The sequence below is a fragment of the Podarcis gaigeae genome, assembly GCF_964106915.1.
Source record: "Podarcis gaigeae genome assembly, chromosome: W".
Taxonomy (NCBI): Eukaryota; Metazoa; Chordata; class Lepidosauria; order Squamata; family Lacertidae; genus Podarcis; species Podarcis gaigeae.
This window is the reverse complement of record NC_139695.1, coordinates 6,376,020-6,384,534: the sequence shown is the minus strand read 5'-3', so window position 1 is coordinate 6,384,534 and position 8,515 is coordinate 6,376,020. Positions and strand designations below refer to the sequence as shown.

At 53.2% G+C, this 8,515-nt stretch overlaps 1 pseudogene across 1 annotated transcript; it reads left to right on the top strand.

Moving 5' to 3' along the window:
* Positions 1 to 3,288: 3,288 nt before the first annotated feature.
* Positions 3,289 to 6,092, top strand: LOC310836035 (phosphoinositide 3-kinase regulatory subunit 5 pseudogene; annotated as a pseudogene). Its single transcript has 2 exons — positions 3,289 to 3,442; positions 3,568 to 6,092. The product of its transcript is annotated as a phosphoinositide 3-kinase regulatory subunit 5 pseudogene (transcript).
* The last annotated feature ends 2,423 nt before the right edge of the window (positions 6,093 to 8,515 follow it).

The window sequence follows — 8,515 nt, the reverse complement described above, 5'->3', positions numbered from 1 at the left end:
TGGGGAGTCTAGTTGCTGTGTCCCAAGCTGGTGTTGCTTCACAAAATCTGCATCGACAAAGTCAAGAGAAGCCCCGCATCCACCAATGCTTGCCCTTGCACCCTGCGACCTGTTACCAAAAAGGACCAATGCGGCAGCAAGCAAAAGCTTTAGCAGCTTCGTCAGCTGCTGGTGGCTGGAAAGCCAGACAGGATGTTTGTGACTGTTGCCATGGGAACAAAGGGGCAGTCCATTCTGTACTGAGCACCGGATGTTAGCTCAGTGTGTGTGTCATATGACCCGTACTGGAAGTACATGGGTGAAGTTTATTCTCGCTGCTGTTGAGTGCAGACATGTTTCTCTGTACTGCTGTAAGAGACAGAAATAAAAGCATGTAGATACATTTCTGTCTGTTTCTTTCCCCTCCCTGGGGATACCAAAGGGGAGAGAGAAGGAATGGTGTGTTCTTCTCACATCTGGGAAGGATCGCCGATTACAGACCTCGCCAGTCTTCCTGCCGGGAGTCGCAGGGGGAGGTCGACAAGGAATTCAGCCGGTGCCTGCAGCGATGGCACATTCCTCTGACCGAGGCAGAATTCCAACACGACCATCTGGGAGTTGTAGCGTCACGGGCAGAGCTATCCCAGGAATGGCTGGTTCCATTTGAGGCCCCTCTACTGACTTGTCTCCCAGCCCCTGGCATCTCTTAAGGGCTGGGATTGGACGTTTCCCGACTGTTCTGCTTGGGGTTTGGTCTTTTCCTCCACCCTGACCCCTGAAAGGAATCCCCCTGTCTTCCTATCAGGACACTGTTTAGCCAAATGCCCCTGCCTAGCACACACGAAGCAAGTGTGTGTCTCCCGACGCCACTGACTCCCTTCCTTCCATGCCTTCCTGGTTCTCTCCCCTTCCACCGATCCAGTCTGCATTGGTTCAACAGCTTCTCCCTGACTAGGTGTGCTGCCAACCCCCTGTTCCGGAAGCTTGGGAGTGTAGGCCCTTACCTCCAAGGACCCCCCTGCCCCCTCTTTTTTAGCTTCCTCTGCTGTTGGCGTAGCCCTAGCTGTAAGGACACTTGAACTATTTCTTCCAATGACTGCATGGGTTGCATCTTCGCCATCTCATCCAGGATCGAAGGACTCAGCCCTGCACGATACGTGGCTGCACGCTACATGGCCTGTGTTCTGTCCCCAGCCCACCTTGTGCACTAGTGAATTGAAGGTAGTCCAGTTAGAAGCCGCAGAGTCACCCCCTTGTCGCAAGTTCAGTAGCTGCTGCTCTGCAGTGGCGTGCTCTAGTGGGCTCTTGAACATGGCATCCATCAGTCTCCAGAACTCCTGCAGGTTCCCTAGAGCACTGTGTTGGATCTCCATAAGGGTGATAGCCCAGTCCTTCGCTCCCCCCCCCCAGCCAACTGATCAGACATGCAACACGCTGCTTATCTGAGCTGAATTCAGCTGATCTCAAGTCCAAAATGTATCTGGCTTCAGTTCTAAAGGCTGCATAACTTTCTGTATCTCCATTGTATTTAGCCGGGTTCAGTCCAGGCCCCCTGCTGGCTCTGAGGTTCCTTTCCTGTTCTGAAGTCAACCTTTGTTCCTGCAGTGCTCCTGCCAAAATGTCTAGTTGGCTTTTGAGCTGCCACGTGTAGCTCCTTAATTCTGTTATGGGGTCAGTGGGCTCTCCTGCCCCCCCCCAGCTGCTCCCCCAGCCGCACTTCCCACGTCCGGTACTTGCCCACCCATCACGGTCTTTGATGTCCTCCGGTGTGAGAGATTAAGATGAGACTCGGCAATCTGTAATGGCTTGGCTCTCCCACAGAAGCGAGATACCGGCAGTAATTATCTCAGGTTTATTGCTCAAACACATAAGTCACTCTGGAGCTCCTTCACTCCGTGTCTGACTCCAAGTTTGCAGTTGCCGAGTCTAAACTTCGCCCCTTCCTCTTCTTCCAACAGTGGAAAAAACCCTTCCGCTTCCGTTCTTTTTCCCTCCTCTCACTGACCTTTTCCCACCTCTTTGGGCTAGTTATTCCCGGCCTCTCCCCTTCTGTCTCTGAGCTAAGATTGGTGTTTAGAGCTTTGCTATCTTCTTCCTCTCTGCTCTCTGAAACTCTGCCACCCGGCTTCCCCTCCTCCCTCTCACATTCCAGTCCGCATTCCAGTGTCCTTATCTCCCTTGGCTTGCTTAGATTCCCAGCCTCTGTCAGCTCCAGAACGAAGCTGACAGGTAATCACTTAATTCCTGAGACAATAGGAAGGTTCCCTCTCCCTCCTTAGAGAGAAACATTTGGTCAGTTTGGGAGTCAAAATGGTTTCAGGACTGTATTCCTGTGCTGCTCCAGATATGTGGTTTCTATATTTATGCATGTGTTTCCTTGGTCCATCTATGAACATTTATTGCATATCTAAGACCTGAAAATTCTTATAACACCATCCTCCAGATGCATCTTGGAAGCAGGGTGCTGGCGCAACAGCCCTCCCCAAGCTCGGAGCGCTGGGGATGAGGGGCCTGCGGCTCTTTAGAGGCTGCTGGAGCCTGGGGACCACATCTGGAGAACCGCAGGCTCCTCGTCTCCCCTGGAGCGGAAGAGGTGCACCAAAACACAACTTCTCACCTCTGTCTGGTTCCTACTTCAGCGAGAATGTGATGGCCTGGGATTCGGATTCGGATGCTGAACAGGAAGAATCCCAGCCTGCACAGGATTTCCCACCTCCAGAACCAGCTGAGCTGGGGCTGGGGCTGGGGCATGAGCCTGAAGGGTCCTCACCTGTGCTGGAACCTCAGGTGCAGGCAGCAGCTAAGTCTGCTCCGGCTCCTGAGGGGTTGGAGGACCTTTGCCTGCAGGTGCTCCACTCTCAGCCCCGGCAGAGGAAGCTGAGGTTGCCTCCGGGTCTGGTAACCCTCCAGCCTCTCCTGAGCTGCAGAGGCTCAGGGCAGAGAGGTGGAGGGAACTAAGTTCACGCAGGAGGAGTGCTCGCCTCCAGGCCAGGAGAGGCGAGTCACCTGAGGATCAGGGCCGCACTGTGCCTCAGGGCAGATAAAAGCCAGCCAGCCCCAGTCTCAACTTTGTTGGTTGACAGGTCCTGCCTGAACCCTGTCCTGCTATCCTGCCGGAGCTCCTAACCTCACCTGACTACCTGTCCTGCATTCAGCTTCAACTTTTACGAACTGCCTCCATACTGCACCTTTAACCTTGGACTGGACTCAGACCTTGCCTCTCGGTTAGCCCATGGGACCAGCACAGTTTGCTCCTGCCACACCCGCACTCCCCCTTCATTGGGGTGCATTCGGGAAGAACCAGAAGCCATGGCCGACCAGGCAGCTGCGCTGGTGGCATTGGCCCGGGAAAACCAGGCCTTGATCCATACCGTACAGCAGCTAAGCAACGCAGTTACTGAAGTTATGCTTCAGCAGCGTGTCGACGCCTTACCGGCTCCTGGAGCTGACGCCCCAGCTTCTGGCAATTACCCAGTGGCCCTGCCAGAGAGGTTTGATGGGTCCCCGGCCAGCTTTCCCATGTTTCTCGCCCAGGCCAAGCTGTATATTCAGGGGCGAGCCAGGAATTTCCCCGACGACCGCACCAAGGTGCACTTCTTGATCAACTTGATCTCTTTGCTCCGCTGGCTCTGCTCTTCAGCTCAGCTGTCATGTGTACACCACACTTTCCTTCAGAGTCAGATTTCCTTCTGAGAGCCATGAGGACATACCGAGACTTCCTCACCTGGCCTGTGCCATACTGTAATATCTGCCAGGAGCTCCTGACCTTCATCAGCAATGAACTCAAAGCCCCAGGGATTTCATTTCAAAGGCTGGTTAGGGCAGAGCAGGGTCTGTCTGCAAAGAGCTGTGAGAGTTCCATTGTAACAGTCCTGTTGCTGAACCCTTCAGAGGTTGATGGGGAGTTTCTCTCAGTCGCTGAAAAGTTGAGCACGGCAGAGCACTCCCAGCACACGGTACTGGTGACACTCCTGGAGCACATCTACCAAGCTAACTTTGGGACCAAATGTGACCTGACAAGACTACGTGAAGTTCTCAAGTTGAAGCCTTTAGAAAAGCTCATGGAGATATTTGCCAGCACCACAGAAGCTCAGGAGCTGGCAGCTGCCACCAGCAATGACCTTTCCATGGCTAAGGAGCAGCTAGAATCTGCTTTGCTGGAGATTGCAAAGGCAGCTGGGTTGCCTGAAATCACAGGGGAAGTCCAGCCTTGTAAGCTCCACCTGATCCCCATCCCTGTTGCCCGGTGTTACACCTACAGATGGGATAAGCATAACTTTGACATCTTGAATGAGGTACTAGACAAAGAGGGGCACTTCCCAAAGCCTGTGGTTTTGGAAGATGAGGAGGAGGAGGAAGAAGAAGCTGATGGCTACTGTCCAGAAAGAACTTCTCTGTTGACTTCCCTGGCTGCTGTCTCCAAGGAATCTGTGTATTCCGTATTGTCGGAGGTCAGTCCCCGTGACTCACAGGAACCAGTCCTCTCCGCCCTTTCCAAAGGCCCTTTCCAAAGACTCTGAGCTCTTGTTGGCCTCTAAAAACTCCTTGAAGACTTTTGTCTCCAGCCTGAAGGACTACACAGACAGTGGTTATGTGGAGGACAGTGATGAGAGCTCCTTTGAGCCGATGGGCCGCCTGGATCCAAAGGAGGAGAAGGCATCTCCCAGGCACCGGTATCGCCTGAGCAACAGGATAATCAAGCTGTTCAAGAGCAAGAGCCAGCTCATCCTGGGCAGGGAATTGCGGGACATTTCTGAGGTGGCATCGCTCTCACTGCCGCTGCGCCGAGCCGAGAGCCTCTACAACCCCGTGGTCAAAGAGCGCATCCCCACACGCTCACGGCGTGCACACTCTCTGCCACAGCATGCACTGAGTGCCACACTTTTCCAGACCCGTGTGCCGCAGAATGCCTGTGTCCAGCGCAGGCCCTTCCTGAGCTGCGATGAGGACACCAAGGTCTCAGCGCTGCGGGTGGTCGTGTTTGGCTCTGACCGCATCTCTGGGAAAGTGGCCTGGGCTTACAGCAATCTTAAATCTCAGGAAAGCAGCTGCCCCTGGCTAACGCGGTACTTCAAACTGCAGTTTTACTATGTCCCCGTGAAGAGGAGTGGCCCTACCTCATCTGCACTGACCTACCCTCCTCCTTCTCCAGGAGATCCACATTCCTGTGCCTGTGGATCAATGGATCCTAGTTTGGCAGGGCTGGAGAGCAGCACAAACGATATCTCGGTCTACATTGGTATGCTGGATCCATGGTACGAGCGCAATGTTCTTGGGCTAATGAACCTTCCCACAAATGTTCTATGCCAGCAATCTGCCAAACCTGAGGGTGAGCCCCTAGAAGATACAGCAGAGCAGCTCCCCATGCTTGCTGACATGATCCTTTATTACTGTCGTTTTGCTACCCGCCCAGTGTTGCTGCAGGTCTATCAGGTAGAGCTCACCTTCATTGGAGGACAGACGAGGACAGAGATCTTCATCCACTCCCTAGAGCTGGGCCACTCAGCAGCCACACGGGCCATCAAAGCCTCAGGTCCAGGCTGCAAGCGACTGGGCATAGATGGAGACAGAGAAGCAATCCCACTAACACTACAGATCACCTACAGCAAGAGAGCAGTCAGTGGACGGAGCCGCTGGAATGACATTCAGAAAGTCTGCACGACCATCAATCTCAGCAAGACCTGTAAGAAACAAGAAGAGCTTGATTCAAAAACCGAATGCTTAACTCTCACTGCAACAGAGGTAATCAAGAAGAGTTTCAATCAGTAAATCAGTGTGTCTCAGATGAAAGTGGACAAGGTCCAGATTATTGGGGTGAACTGTTCCTTTGCTGTGTGCCTGGACCAGGATGAGAAGAAAATTCTGCAGAGTGTCACCAGGTGTGAAGTCTCTGCATGCTACAAGCCCAAGACCAGTGAGCCCTGCATTGAGGAGAACCTCTGTTCACTTCTCCCTACCCAGAATTCATCTGACTTCTGCTCTCTTCTCTGCTTACCCATTGCCACCTTCAGTGGGGCACTGCCCTAGGGAGTCGGAAAGGATGGAGTGAGTGAACTGCTTCCAACTCCCAGTGCTGATCAAAGGTGCTACCAGGCATCCAATGGAGATGGACCTCCACTAGGTAGCTTGGCTTCAGCAGAAGCAGGGCATGGTAGTCCTCCCAGAACTGGGAAACAAGCACTTGACACCCCTGGACTATGAAAGGGTTTGGTGTATTTTAGGGGAAAGAATATCTACCATCTGTGATTCCCCCATGAGTGCTGTGGAGAGAGGGAGAGGGAGAGGGAGAGGGAGAGGGAGAGGGAGAGGGAGAGATTGCAGATGACATGGCATGAATGTGATGGGGGAACATCTGAAATGCCGAGAAGGTGGAGGGTTTGACTGGCCAGTTTCTGCTAAACCATTGAAAAACTTCATTGAGAGTTAGAGAATTGCAGCTGTCTGCTCCCCCTTTTTAACAGGGCATTGTTGATGTCACTGGCCCAGGGCAGGGCCTGACAGGCCTATAAGAACTGCTGCTGCAGCTACCACCCAGGAGAACTCCCCTGCTCAGTGTCTGAGGGCCCCAGTCCTGCCACTCACCACCTGGCCCAGGGCGGGGCCTGATAGGCTCCATAAAGGACTGCTGCTGCTGCTTCTGGGCAGAGAGGGCTCTGTTTGTTTTTGTTTTTTACCTATGTCATTTTAAACTCTGATATGAATGGTGTATTCTTAGTTTTAGATTTTGATTTATGTGGAAATTGTTTTCCCATTTGGTTGTGTATTTTTTTTATGTGGTTTATTTATTGTTTATGACTTTTGTAATTATGTAAATCTTGTTATGCTGTAAGCCGCCTTGAGCATTGTTGTTTTAACTGTGGAAAGGCGGCGTACAAATAAAAAATGATGATGATGATGATGAACTTGCTGAAGGACCAGGCGGCCAAGTGGGCATTGCCGCTGCTCCGGCAAGACTCTCCCTTCCTGACAGACTATACGGGATTTTGCAACCATCTGGAGACCGCGTTCGGCAACCCTCAGAACGGGAGTCAAGCCAACCGGCCGATTCAGCGGTTGAAACAGGACAACTCCACAGTGGCCGCCTACGCCACAGAATTTCGACTGCTGGCACAGGGCTTGTCCTGGAATGACTCTGCACTTTGGGACCAGTATCTCGAGGGGCTCTCGGACAAGATACTGGACCAGCTGGCCACGATGGATCGCCCCACCATGCTGGACGCCCTTATTCAACGGAGCCTGCAGATAGACAATCGGTTGGAGGAACATCGTCAGGCCTGGGGCCACCGGCACTCCCAGCTCCGGTCCTTCCCAGCAGTTCCACGGCCACACCCGAGTTGCCGGAGGAGCCAATGCAGCTCAGGGCAGCACGGCCTCGCCTCTCCCCCTCGGAGAAGATGCAGCGATGGGAGGGGAACTTGTGTCTCTACTGCGGCGGGAGTGGACACTACGCCCGAACCTGTCCCGAGAAACGCCGGGAAACCGCCAACCCCAGTAGCCGTTGGCCCTGGCTACCTGGGGTCCCAAACATTGCATGCTGGGCCCTCACTGGTGGAATTGCAACACCTCATGGTCCCGGTGTGTCTATACCCCCTTGGCGGACCCTGGATTTTCACCCGCACTCTGGTGGATTCCTGGGCAACTCGCTCCTACATGGACCCTGCCTTTTCCGCCCATCATCAGGTGCCACTCCAGGATAAGCCAGAACTGGTACAGGTGGAGGCAATTGACGGACGGCTCCTGTGCTCGGGCGCCGTTACTCAAGACACCCAGCCCTTGGTTCTGTGTCACCAGCAGCACCGGGAGGTGCGAACCTTGGACATTGCCTCCATGCCTCGGTTCCCCCTGGTGCTCGGGATGGACTGGCTGGAGTCACACAATGTTCAGATAGACTGGGTTAAACAGTCTGTGTGCTTCCCAGACCCATGTCCCCATGCTCGGTCCAAGATGCTAGCAGCTGCGCCCACAGGGGAAGCTACATCAACGGTCCCCACTGCGTACCGGGACTACGAAGACGTGTTCGAGGAACATGGGGCAGACCAGCTGCCGCCTCATCGATCTTTCGCTTGCGGCATACACCTGCGGCCCGGGGCACCCCTGCCTGTGAGTCTCCTATACTCCCTTACGGAGCCAGAGCGTGAAGCTTTGCAGGCCTTCCTTGTTGGTACTAAAGGGTTAAGAGTTAATAAGTCGCTCTAATCACTGAGCAGCTGAAAGTCATTAAGCATCCAGGAATGTGAGTTAGTTTGTATAAATAGTCAGTTCACCCGTGTGTTTTTTCTTCCTTTCTCCCACCTTTGCCTGACTCGCAGACTCAGTTTGTGGCCATGGGCGTGTTTGCTGATATGAGTTAAGTTTGTAGTAAAGTTTTCTTTATGCCGGAGATAAAAGCATGTGTGCTTTATCGCCAGGGTTTTTCTTTTGTAAATAAAGTTTTTTCCTGAGTTCCAAAGTGCTTGCTCCAGAATTCTTCATTGAAAGGTACTGACTCTCCTGCCTTCTTCAACCACTGCACGAAATTCTCTGCTGAGATAAGATT